We start from the raw sequence: 14,131 nt of genomic DNA on the forward strand, positions 1-14,131 counted from the left end.
GTGGATAATCAGGTGTGAAGTGCTCACCAGTGAGTGATCCTGGATCCTGCCTATTCCTTACTCCTAATAAGGGGCGTCATTCTCCGACCCCCCGCCGGGTTGGAGAATCACCGGGGGCTGGCGTGAATCCCACCCCCGCCGGTTGCCGAAGTCTCCGGCACCGGATATTCGGCGGGGGCTGGAATCGCGGCGCGCCGGTTGGCGGGCCACCCCCCGCGATTCTCCGGCCCGGATGGGCCGAAATCCCGCCGATAAATTGCCTGTCCCGCCGGCGTGGATTAAACCACCTTTTGAATAGCGGGACAAGGCGGCATGGGCGGGCTCCGGGGTCCTGGGAGGGGCGCGGGGTGATCTGGTCCCGGGGGGTGCCCCCACGGTGGCCTGGCCCGCGATCGGGGCCTGTGCCGTGGGGGCACTCTTTCCCTTCCGCCTCCGCCACGGTCTCCACCATGGCGGAGGCGGAAGAGACTCCCTCCACTGCGCATGCGTGGGAAACTGTCAGCGGCCGCTGACGCTCCCGCGCATGCGCCGCCCCGAGATGTCATTTCCGCGCCAGCTGGCGGGGCAACAAAGGCCGTTCCCGCCAGCTGGCGGGGCGGAAATTCCTCCGGCGTCGGCCTAGCCCCTCAATGTTGGGGCTCGGCCCCCAAAGACGCGGAGCATTCTGCACCTTTGGGGCGGCGCGATGCCCATCTGATTGGCGCCGTTTTGGGCGCCAGTCGGCGGACATCGCGCCATTTCGGGGGAATTTCACCACAGGGGATCGCGAGCGGTGGGCCCCGATCGCGGGCCAGGCCACCATGGGGGCACCCCCCGGGGCCAGATCGCCCCGCGCCCCTCCAGGACCCCAGAGCCCGCCCATGCCGCCTTGTCCCGCCGTTCAAAAGGTGGTTTAATCCACGCCGGCGGGACAGGCAATTTATCGGCGGGGCATCGGCCCATCTGGGCCGGAGAATCGAGCGGGGGGGGGCCTGCCAACCGGTGCGGCCCGATTCCCGCCCCCGCCGAATATCCGGTGCCGGAGACTTCGGCAACCGGCGGGGGCGGGATTAACGGCAGCCCCCGGCGATTCTCCAACATGGCGGGGGGTCGGAGAATGACGCCCAAGGTGTTAGTATCTGTGCTGGTGGGGAGTCATAGAGATCATAGAATTACAGTGCAGAAGGAGGCCATTCAGCCCATCGAGTCCTAGGAAATTGCACCCGACTTAAGCCCACACCTCCACCCTATCCCTGTAACCCAGTAACCCCACCTAACCTTTTTGGACACAAAGGGCAATTTACCATGGCAAATCCACCTAACCTGCACATCTTTGGACTGTGGGAGGAAACCGGAGCACCCGGAGGAAGCCCACACACACACGGTGATAACATGCAGACTCTGCACAGACAGTGTCCCAAGCCGGGAATTGAACCTGGGAAGCTGGAGCTGTGAAGCAACAGTGCTAACCACTGGGCTACCGTGCGGATGATAGATGTGATGCCTCTACAATGGTGATTTCTGAAATTCTCCCTCAGGCCTGCGCAGGTCAGTGGAATCCAGGGGACGCAAGGATGGTCCACGTTGCTCGTCTGATTGCCCTGCAAGGGAAGGGAGATGGCATTAGTACATCACGAGGAAGAAACGATGCAAGATGTTTACTCACAAGAGGCTGGAGGAATGATTATATCCTGAGGGTTCTCACTTTTGCTCGCTGCCCACACTTCGCCCTCTGCCAGGTGCGGCCCTATACCTCATCGGTGAGCTCACTGACTCTTTCCTCATTTGGGGTGAGGGTGCTGAGCTGTCTCATGACTCCAGGTGGCTGTGTCCTCTCACGTCTATTCTCCTCAATTTTGTCCTGCGGAGAGACCGATGGGGAGAGCGTAGACAGGCGTCCAGCCAATTCAGATGGTTGAGGAGAGACATGCGTGGGACTGGAGTGGGAGCGGGGATGTGAGGAGCAGAGTGGAGACTGGGAGAGCACAATGAGGATTGGGGATTGGGGAAGAGTAACAGGTGGATAACCCGCTCGTGGCTGGGTGAGAGATCACCTTGAAGGTGTGAGGGGTGGGTGAGTGGGTACAGTGAGAGACTGGAGGTGGCAGACTTACCCTGGCCATGCAAAGAAGTTCATTCATCTCCTTGCGTCACTGTTGCCCTGTCCTCTTCTGTTGGGAGCTGGGACTTACTAAGGCAGCCACAGCCTCCCAGACGGGGATGCTCACCTTTCTAGAGGGATGCCTGTGGTATAAGAAGTCCCGTCTCTGCTGGACTCCATCCAGGAGTAATGTGAGTGCTCCCTATGAGAAGCTTGGAGCAGGTTTCCTGGCTGTCATCTCCTCGGTTGGATCCGGAACAAGTGCTGGCAAGTGTTTGGGAGATATTCAAATGGAGCTTCCCACTGATTGCACTGATTTTGGGCATAATTCAGCAACCCCATTGTGCCAGGTGCAGAGACGGGCACAACGGGTGAATCGCGCAAGAGCCCCAAATCGGACTCCACGCCGGACGCCGGGCTGATCGCGAGTCAGCCAACTCACTCCGCTCGGCGCAGGGCAGGATCCAGATCTGAATATTTAAATGAGCCTAATGGTTCATTTAAATACCCGGACACTGGATTCACCTGGCGTCCGGTACTCAAGAGCCATGCCTGTGAGACCTCGCCAGGGTGCTGTTTATTACTGGTTCACACAAACCAGCAGGGGGCTCTCTCAGGCCATTGAAGACCCCCCCAGGTGGTCGGGGACATGGCAGGGTCAAGCCCTGGCATGCCACCTGGCACGTAGGCATCTGGGCACTGCCAGTGCGGCACCCTGGCATTGCCACCCGGACACCCTTGTATTTTGCCAACTGGAAATCATTCGAAGTGCGGCCTCAGCATAGAAAAACTTCCCGAGGCCAAAACAACCGGCAAAGTGGCGTTGGACAGCGGGATGCTTCCTGTCGCTGCAGCCACCTCTGTGAAACACCCCTCTAAACATGCCCAAAAGCAGACTTAGTTTGAAGTCCCCTGAATCGTGCCCTAAGCTTCCCCAGGGCTAGCGAATCAGCAGGAGGACGCCAAGATTGTGGCGTGATTCACATGAAGAAAAAACATTTGCTTGAGAGGGTCAAAATTGTGTGACCAATGGTGCCGGTGGAATTCGTACCGATTTTCTCACCGGAACTGACACTTTGTCATTTTTTGGTACGTTTCCGCCCATCGTATTTAAGAGTTTTCAGGGTACCGCAAGCAGATTTCACTCCCTCATCTCAAAAATGAATAAACAAAGTCATGGGGCCGTATAGCACTTACCATTCTTCCAGTGACAGCGGTTCAGTGACAGACATTTACAGGGATATTTCCGAATGCACAGCACGGTAGCACAATTGGATAGCACTGTGGCTCACAGTGCCAGGGTCCCAGGTTCGATTCCCCGCTGGGTCACTGTCTGTGTGGAGTCTGCACGTTCTCCCCGTGTCTGCGTGGGTTACCTCCGGGTGCTCCGGTTTCCTCCCACAGTCCAAAGACGTGCAGGTTAGGTGGATTGGTCATGATAAACTGCCCTTAGTGACCAAAAAGGTTAGGAGAGGTTATTGGGTTATGGGGATAGGGTGGAAGTGAGGGCTTAAGTTGGTCGGTGCATACTTGATGGGCCGAATGGCCTCCTTCTGCACTGTATATTCTATGTTCTATAGGCATATTGTAATGACAAAACAAATTCCAAACAGAGGACCCACCATCCATGGTTGACGAATTAAAAGCAGATGACTGTGCGGCAGGTCAGAGGGCTGGAGTGAATATAGAGAATGACAAAATGATTAGTAAGGAGTATGAGAAAAAGCTAGCCTGAAGATGGATAGTAAGAGTTTCTATCGATACTTAAACAAGAAAGGCGTTAACAATGTGAGTGTTGGTTCCATAGGAAATGTGTCCGGGGAATTGGTAATTGAAATTAAGGAGATAAGCTTGATAAATTATCGAGGACACATGTGACATCCCAGAAATAGCTGTAAATAAGGAAATGGAAGGGAGAGAGGGGGCTGGATTCTTCTGCACCACCGGCCGCAAGAACGCCGCAGGCGAGACGCGGACAATGGAGAAGTTCATTGACCCCGGGCGGGATTCTCTGCGGCCAGGCAGACGCGGCTGGAGAATCCCGCCCAGGATCTCTGGAAAATTCTAATCACCAGGGAAATAATATTGAGAAAATTGCTGGGTCTGTGAGCTGACAAATCCCCAGGTCCGGATGGACTTCACGCTGAGGTCTTCAAAGAAGAGGCTCATGAGATAGCTGATGCATTGGTTTTAATTTTCCAAAATTCCCCAGCTTCAGGGAAGGCTCAATTAGATTGGAAGATAACACATGTAACTCCTTGATTCAAAAGGGAGGGAGACAGAAGGCAGGAAACTAAAGGCCAGTGAGTCTAATGTCCGTCACAGGGAAAATGTCAGAAACTATTATTAAATATGTTATAGCACGGCATTTGGAAAATTCAAGGCAAACAGCCACTGGCAACATAGGGCATGATTCAGCCACCACGTTGTGCCTGGCATAGAGCCGGGTGCAATGGGTGAATCCCTCAAGAGCCCTAAATCAGGATCCGTGCCAAGCTGTGATCCAGATAATGAGATTTCAATGAGCCATTATGCTCATTTAAATACCCGGACCTGTGTGCACCTGGCACCCGGGAGCCAACATCCGTATACCCCACCCCCACGGGCCCGATCACCAGCACAGACATGATGCCGTCTGGGTACCTTGGCATGGTGGCAGTGCCACCTGGACACTGTCAGATTCAGGGTGGCACCTGAGTGACATTGCCAGGTTACCTAGATGGCACTAGCAGGATCCCAGTGCCACAGTGCCCGGGTGGTACTCTGTCCATAGCCCGCCTATCCTGCCATCCCCGATTGCCTGGGATACCCCGCCCGACCACTCCACCAAGTGCCAGTATTCCTGGTCCACATTTGTGGAAACCAGTGCTAAATGTTACCGACTCAGGGTCTCCGAGGCGAGACCATCAGGCCTGGGCGCTGGGTAGATCCAGCGTAGACCAGCTCACTTGAATATGCAAACCTGGTTTCTGAGCTCAATGGGTAGGATCCAGATCGTGACGCCTTGTGAGATCTCGTTAGATCTCATGAGGTGTGACGAGGTCTGAATCAGGCAAAGCCGAATCTCTTAAGGTGGCCTTTGAAGTGGCCCTTCTCGTGGGTGCTGACCTACTCTCTGTTCTTAATGAGCAACTCTCTGTTCTTGGCCAGCCGTGGGATGGGGCTTTGGGTGCTTGGTAGGTGGTCTTGACTGTGCTTCAAAAAAAACCTTCCACATCATTGATATCGGTTAACTGCTGGATCTCCTGCGCTTTCTCTGCCCACCATATATTCCTTAGGTCGCGGGTTTTTCATTGGTCCTCAGCCAATGGGCAGCACGGTAGCACAGTGAATAGCATTGTAGCTTCACAGCTCCAGAGCCCCAGGTTCGATTCCCGGCTTGGGTCACTGTCTGTGCGGAGTCTGCACGTTCTCCCCGTGTCTGCGTGGGTTTCCTCCGGGTGCTCTGGTTTCCTCCCACAGTCCAAAAATGTGCAGATTAGGTGATTTGGCCGTGCTAAATTGTCCTTAGTGTCCAAAAAGATTAGGAGGGGTTATTGGGTTACGGGGATAGGGTGGAAATGATGGTTTAAGTGGGTCGGTGCACACTCGATGGGCCGAATGGCCTCCTTCTGCACTGTATGTTCTATGTTCCAGCCATGGGTAGAGCTGATTCTTGCTCCCGAGTTGGGTTTGATGTTTCAGGTTCAGAAAAGCCTTCCGCTTGCAGCTTATCAGCCCCTTAATCTCCTGGTCAATCTGATTGAACCAGTCTTAATGTTTACTGGTCGAGTGACCAAGCGACTCTTTGCAAGTGCTGACTATGGAGGGAAGGCCAGGCGCTGTGGACACTCTGCGTCTCTGAGTCACTGAAAAGCATCCAGTTGACAGTGAGGAGCTGGCTGAATAGGGCTCTCTTCTCAGCATCTTTAGCATTGACTTTCCAGTGGCATTATTTCTGTTGCCGTCACTACTTTCTGTCTACATGGTTGTTGATCAAAAGGCAGTTTATACGGTTGTCCATCCAGCAGTTGTCAGTTCCTGTCATGGTGCATGTGATATAACCGTCCATGATGACTTATTCAAGCAGGTGCCAGTTCTGGGAACGAGGGTGCTGCCATGAGGCTTTGTAGTTGTCTTTCTGATGGAACAAAGTGTTAGGCAGCACATTAGCACAGTGGTTAGCACTGTTGCTTCACAGCGCCAGGGTCCTGGGTTCGATTCCCGGCTTGGGTCACTGTCTGTTAGGAGTCTGCACGTTCTCCCCGTGTCTGCGTGGGTTTCCTCTGGGTGCTCCGGTTTCCTCTCACACAAGTCCCGAAGGACGTGCTTGTTAGGTGAATTGGACATTCTGAATTCTCCCTCAATGTACCTGAACAGGCGCCGGAATGTGGCGACAAGTGGATTTTCATACTAACTTCATTGCAGTGTTAATGTAGGCCTACTTGTGACAACAATAATGACAAGGCCGTGTTCAAGGCACTTTGTCAGGAGCAGGGTACTGTTGGTGTTGGATTTTCCTCCCCCCTCTCTGCCCATTACACCTTCCCAAAGGTGTGTATCCTTTCCAACTTTGGCACTGAAGTAGCCAAGGAGGATAAAATTGTCGCCCATTGGGGCTTAAGCCAAAGATTGTTCGAGACTGAAGTGAAGTTCATCTTTGGATTTGTCTGCTGTTTCCAGCATTGGGAGAATTGCATCTGATTTTACATTGACACGTTTCAGACTCGATGGCCCCTACTGGATCCTTCACTCCTGCTCGCCTCAAACCCATTGCAGATTGGATTGGAGAATTCTACCCATTGTTCATAGATCCTACAGTGCAGCAAGAGGCCATTCGGCCCATCGGGTCTGCACCCACCCTTTGAAAGACCACCCTACCTAGGCCCAACCCATACCCAATTCCTGCAACTCACCCTTTTCCTGCAACTCCACCGTAAGGGGCAATTTAGCATGGTCAGTCCACCTTACCTGCACATCGTTGGACTGTGGGAGAAAACCGGAGCACCCAGAGGAAACCCATGCAGACATGGGGAGAATGTATAAACTCCATACAGACAGTTGCCCGAAGAATCGAAGCTTCTTAAGATTTCCTTCCCCCTTTCAACACTAAAAAGGTTGGGGGCTATTAATCCTGGGATTTTCTTTGATCCAGTGATGTAATTAAGGTGGAGAGAGTGTGATGCACTATCAATTACGACGAGACGAGAGTAGAATGTCATTGAGGCTTTATTACACAGAGATGTGTGGCCTCCTACAGTAGCTTACGAAATGGCTGCTGTTCGGAGAGCACACACATTTATACTCCGCCTACTGGGCGGAGCCAGCAGGCAGGGATCTACCCCCGTACCTGTAGTATAGGGGCCTTTCCGTAATACCCACATATACAATATAATACAACAGTGGTGACTGCCACTGAGTGAAAGGAAGGATAGTTTCAAAATATTGATAAAATTTGGTAAAGTCCAGAAGAATAGTGAGTAATTTTTGTAAAAGGATAAAAAAAATCTTTCATGACCATCTGGTTTTTCAAAGTGCTTTTCAGCCAATGAACATTTTGAAGTGTCGGCGTTGTTGGAATGGAGGAAATGTGAAAACCAATTTGTACACAGAAAACTCCCACACACAGCATTGTGATATTGCCCAGATCATCTGTTCCTGTGATGTCGTTTGAGGGAGAAATATTGGCCGGGGCATCTCTTATTCACAATAGATCATAGATCATAGAATTTACAGTGCAGAAGGAGGCCATTCAGCCCATCGCGTCTGCACCGGCTCTTGGAAAGTGCACCCTACCCAGGTCAACACCTCCACCCTATCCCCACAACCCAGTAACCCCACCCAACACTAAGGACAGTTTTGGACACTAAGGGCAATTTAGCATGGCCAGTCCACCTAACCTGCATATCTTTGGACTGTGGGAGGAAACCGGAGCACCCGGAGGAAACCCACGCACACACGGGGAGAACGTGCAGACTCCGCACAGACAGTGACCCAAGCCGGGAATCGAACCTGGGACTCTGGAGCTGTGAAGCAATTTTGCTAATCACTATGCTACCGTGCTATCTTGCCAGTTAGAACATCATGTGAGGGATAATAATTGTTCGCCCATCATCAAGTGTCACAGGAAATGGGTGAGAAACAAGAGTCAATAACTTTCCAGTGAGGGTAAGGGGTGATTTTAAAATCAGATCTGTAATATCAGCAAACATCATCACAGTGGTATTGTTCAGCATGGGTTTGACCTTTCTGCATTGGTGCACCAGTCGGACACTTGTCCCAGATATATCAGCAGATTAGCAGAGAAAAACAGGGAAGAAAGAGATGGCTTAAAAATAAAATTGCTTCATAATTATGCAATGACTTCTAGCTTGGAAATTGCTTTTGTTGTGATCTACATTATTTTAGAGATACTCGAGAGGGGAGGTATCCCGGTTGGAGAACAGTGCACATTTCTGAAGCATTTATCAACTTCTGATAAATTGCTGTTCTGAGTAAGTGAGTTCCAAGTGTTGTAGCACTATTTATGTTGTTACCGTCAATAATATTTATTTATATGAAAAATATAACACATACAAGACATTTCATATGTAGTATATTCCGACTGTCAAAATCAATCAGACATGGCAGCAACCAGCTTTGCAGTCGTGACAAGGAGCTGTTGCGTACTCGGCCGGCTACATTCTCACGACAAAGCAGCCATTCATTGTTCTTCCATTCTCTTCAAAGGCAATGAAGGCGGACCACAGGGCCTTGGCCTTTACCACAGCGAGGGCAAGGAGACGGTTCCCCAAATCTACCCCAGCAAGAATGGGCATCGCGCTCCGTACCGTCAGCACCAATCCGATCTAAAGCAGCCAACAAGCCTCTCACCACTCGTCATTGGAAGGATTCACAAGTTTATATCTGCCTGGCCCCGTTATTGTCGTGTTGGGTGTTCCGCTATACAGACGAACCAACACGGTTGTAGATGGTACAACTCTGTTTTATTACTCTTAACAACAACATCTGTAAACTTATGACTGTGGTTCGTAATTTACGCGTTAACCTGTGGGCCTAGCCCTAACACTATCTTAGAGAGGCACTCAGCACATAGTGTATGTCTGAGTGGCACGCTGTGAGCTCTGTGCCCTGAGCTTTCTCCTGCTGGAATGAGCGGGAACTGTGGTGTTCCCTGTTTTATAGTGCGTGTGCTCTCACTGGTGATTGGCTGTGATGTTGCGTGTGTGTTGATTGATCCGTTGATCTGTCCATCAGTGTGTATGTGTGTTTGCACCATGATATGTTTATCTGAATATCATGACAGTTATGATGTGGTGCTCGAGTCCTGGAATGGGCCTTGAACCTGGATCTTCTGTCTCAGAGGGAGGGATATGAGTCACTACACCACAGAGCCTTTTCCCACTCTCGGCTTCCCGACCAAAACATTTGGCTTAACAGGAAGCGCAAATGAATGGGTGCTGGACATATCACCTGAGTGTCCTATAGGTTATGCTCATTACTTTCATTGCAATTCACTGGAAATTAGCCAAAAAAGGGTGAAAGTGGGCGTGATCCAATGACCACACTGTGCTTTAAACTCGCCGTGGCACAGCATGGTTGTACAAATCGGGAGAACCCACTCCCGGGAATGCAACGCCTCGCGTGATCTAACGTGATCTTGCGAGACGTTGCGCTGTGAATCCCGCTCATTGTGGGCAAATCGGCATGTTAGAGCGAGACAGCTAGTTTCACTTTAATGTGAAGGTTTCCGAGGTACCTGAGGCTTTGGGATCTATCCCCTTTGCCTCGGAGACCTCAGGTGAATGCCGTTTGGTACTGGCTCCACAAACGGGGACCAGGTGGAACAGCACTCATGGGGTCTCGCATCGGAGGCCCCCAGCTGCATGCCCTTTCGGCAGGGTGGTGCCCTGGCAATGCTGGTGCCACCTGGGCACCCTGTCAGTGACACCTGAATGCCAGCTGGCATAGGTACTGCCAAGGTGACAGGTTGGTACTGCCAGAGTGCCAAGCTTGGTGGCATAATCACAGAATAAGGGGCCATCCACTTAAGACAGCGAGGAGGAGAAAATGCTTCTTTCAGAGGGGAGTGCAATTCTTTACCGCAGAGGCTGGGTCATTAAGTGTGTTCAAGGCTGAGATAGACAGATTTTTAATCACAAAAGGAATCAAGAGTTCTGGGGATAAGGCGGGACTGTGGAGTTGAGAATTATCGAATCAGATCTGCCATGACCCATTGAAAGGCGGAACAGCCTCGATGGGCCAAATGGCCTCCTTCTGCTTTTACATCTTGTGTTTATTTGTTCTTATTAGCAGAAATAATTGGAACAGCTTCTTCAGCTACAAAACAGAATTGCTGGATTACTTTAAAACATCTCACCTCGCCGGATATATTTCTGGGTTTGGTGCATTTTGGAGGCAAGAGAGGAGCTTTCTGCAGCCTTGTTTCAAGCCTGCTACACCAGTGCCTCTGTGGGAGCGGGTGGCTGGGTGGGTGTAGGTCCCTCTTTTCCCGCAAACAATCTGCCAGGAGTCCCAGAGGGGAAGTTTAATTCCTCCGTCTGACATTGCAGGGGAAATCATGTCATTAAGTGGCACATCAGCCCCTCCTGCACTATTTCAGGGTTTTACATCAATGCTCATTACACTTAACGAGTGCTGCTCTGTATTAATTAGTGTCGGGCTCATTAGCTAGTTTACTGTGTGTGTTATGAAACACCTTTTGGTACACTTGTAAAGTCAGTTCAATCAGGGATTCACATGCTTATTCGCAAACCTAAGATATCAATAAATGAACTCTTGATTAGTGAACCGAAAGAAAATGTCAAGCTCCAGCGAACCTGTTCTCTAAGATTATTACTTTAAATAATTTTAATAGAGCTGCGTACCCACAGTGCGGAGTGAGGCTCGTCCCCACAGTATCTCAGTGACCCTCTCTCTCGCACCTTTAGCCAACTGGAGCAATTACTGCACAGGTTGGTTTTTTTTCAAAGCAACTTAGCCCGGAGGAGCCTTGCAAAACAGCAAAAAAGAAAATGTTCCCAAGTACCACGTCTTACTGCTGCAGTTAAATTTGTTCATAATATAGCCAGCTTTATTTGCAACAGTGGTGTGATACAGTTGAGCGAATGTTGTGGAAAAACACATCACAGAAAGTGTAAAATCAGATCCGTGGTATTATATCTGAAAGCTTTATAATGAGGGTACCAGCATTCAGCTATTGTCACAGGCACTTGGGTACACGCCAGATAATTTTTCACGCCTGTCGTGTGTTCATAACAATTATGTGAAACACATTCAGTGACCGTTGCAGTCCTAATTCTTGATGACATCACATTAAAAGCCAACAAGCCATGTGCATTGCTAATGTGAGTCCATCAAATTTTACGAGCTGAATAATTCACCTGGTGGTCATTTTGATTTTATCTGTGCTTTTCTTAACCCTTAGACTGTCGGCGGGTCGTAGGAAATGAAGGACTCCCTCAGCTACACAGACGAACCAACACAGTGGCAGATGGTAAAACTCTGTTTTATTACTATCATTAACAATATCTGTAAACTTGTTACTGTGGTTCGTTCATTACCCTTTAACCTGTGGACCCAGCCCTAACACTATCTTGGAGAGGCACACAGCACATGGTGAATGTCTGTGTGGCTTGCTGTGAGCTCTGTGCCCTGAGCTGTCTCCTGCTGGAATGAGCGGGAACTGTGGTGTTCCCCGTTTTATAGTGCGTGTGCCCTTGCTTGTGATTGGCTGTGATGTTGTGTGTGTGTTGATTGGTCCGTTGATCTGTCCATCAGTGTGTATGTGTGTTTGCACCATGATGTTTATCTGAATATCATGACATCCCCCCTTTTTTTACAAAAATATGTGCCCCCTTTTTGACAAAAATATGTGCGTATGTGTTAATAAATATAGATGTGTACTGAGCGCAGCTGAATGTGTGTGTGCAATATCTACAACATGTACATGAGGCTAAACTATATACATAGGAAGGTGTCAGGTGCAACATAGCAACGAGGTTGTACCATAAACAAAACAAGTGTAAACATCAAGCATCAAAACGAACCCCTGTAACGACAAAAAGAGAAACATATTAACATTGTGGCATAAACCTTTAGTGAGTCCAATGTTCAAACAGGCTCATAAGTCCAGCCTAGCAGGTGGGCGACGAATTTGGGTTGACCGCCTCAAGGGTGGGACGGGATCCACCGGCTGAGGAATGGGCCTGGCCACAGGCGACAGAGGAATGGGCATGGTGGCAGGAAGCTCCACGAAGTCGACATCAGGAACAACAGGAGGGCGTGGCACCGGTGTATGGTCACGTAGCGAGCGTGGAAGCAGGCGAAGAGCCCGGCAATTGCGCCAGTGAATGGAGCCATCAGGCATGCGAACCAGGAACGGGCGGGGAGTCACGCGTCGGAGAACTTCGGCAGTTGCCGACCAACCACCTTCTGGTAGGTGGATGCGGACGTTGTCTCCAGGCGCCAGGCAGGAAGATCAGTTGCCCGAGTGTCATGTGCCACCTTCTGCTGAACACGCTGCTGTCGCATCCTTTGCAGTACTGGAGCATAGTCGGGTGTAGGAACAAGAATGGATGGCACAGTGGTCCTGAGGGTGCGACCCATCAACAGTTGGGCTGGTGAGAGGCCAGTGGCTAGTGGGGCCGAGCGATAGGCCAGCAGGGCTAAACAGAAGTCAGATCCGGCATCAGCAGCCTTGCAGAGGAGCCGCTTGACGATATGAACGCCCTTTTCCGCCTTGCCATAGGACTGGGGATGCAGAGGGCTGGACGTCATGTGTGTAAAGCCATACGAAGCAGCAAAAGAAGATCATTCTTGGCTTGCAAAACAGGGCCCATTGTCCGACATGACAGTAAGCGGAATGCCGTGGCGAGCGAAAGTCTCTTTACACGCCCTGATGACAGCGGACGATGTCAAATCGTGCAGGCGTATGACCTCTGGATAATTCGAGAAGTAATCTATGATGATGACGTAGTCCCTGCCAAGCACATGAAAAAGGTCCACACCCACCTTCGCCCAGGGGGACGTCACCAACTCATGGGGCTGAAGCGTCTCAGGCGGTTGCGCCGGCTGAAACCTTTGGCAGGTGGGGCAGTTGAGCACCATGTTGGCAATGTCGTCGTTGATGCCCGGCCAGTAGACAGCTTCTCGGGCCCTCCGCCTGCGCTTCTCGACCCCGAGATGGCCTTTGTGCAGTTGTTTGAGGACCAGCCTGTGCACGCTGTGTGGAATCACAATCCCGTCCAACTTTAGGAGGACACCGTCAATGACGGCCAAGTCGTCCCGGACATTGTAGAATTGTGGGCACTGTCCTTTGAGCCACCCTCCCGTCATGTGGCGCATCACATGTTGTAGAAGGGGGTCAGCCACAGTCTCCCGGTGAATACGGGCCAGACTTGAATCATTAGCTGGCAGATTGGCCGATGTGAAGGCCACATGCGCTTCGACCTGACAGACGAACCCCTCCGAATCGGACGGTGTGTTCACTGCTCTGGATAGGGCATCCGCGATGATGATGTCCTTTCCCGGGGTGTAGACCAGTTGGAAGTTGTACCTCCGGAGCTTGAGCAGAATACGCTGAAGGCAAGGGGTCATTTCATTCAGGTCCTTTTGTATGATGCTGAATCCAACGAGTACAGTCCCAGTCTACTCAACCTCTCCTCGTAATCCATCCCCTTCAGCTCTGGGATTAACCTAGTGAATCTCCTCTGCACACCCTCCAGTGCCAGTATGTCCTTTCTCAAGTAAGGAGACCAAAACTGAACACAATACTCCAGGTGTGGCCTCACTAAGACCTTATACAATTGCAGCAGAACCTCCCTAGTCTTAAACTCCATTCCTCTAGCAATGAAGGACAAAATTCCATTTGCCTTCTTAATCACCTGTTGCACCTGTAAACCAACTTTTTGCGACTCATGCACTAGCACACCCAGGTCTCTCTGCACAGCAGCATGTTTTAATATTTTATCATTTAAATAATAATCCCTTTTGCTGTTATTCTTACCAAAATGGATAACCTCACATTTGTCAACATTGTATTCCATCTGC

This window comes from Scyliorhinus torazame, chromosome 10, assembly GCF_047496885.1.
Source record: "Scyliorhinus torazame isolate Kashiwa2021f chromosome 10, sScyTor2.1, whole genome shotgun sequence".
In the NCBI taxonomy this organism is placed as follows: Eukaryota; Metazoa; Chordata; class Chondrichthyes; order Carcharhiniformes; family Scyliorhinidae; genus Scyliorhinus; species Scyliorhinus torazame.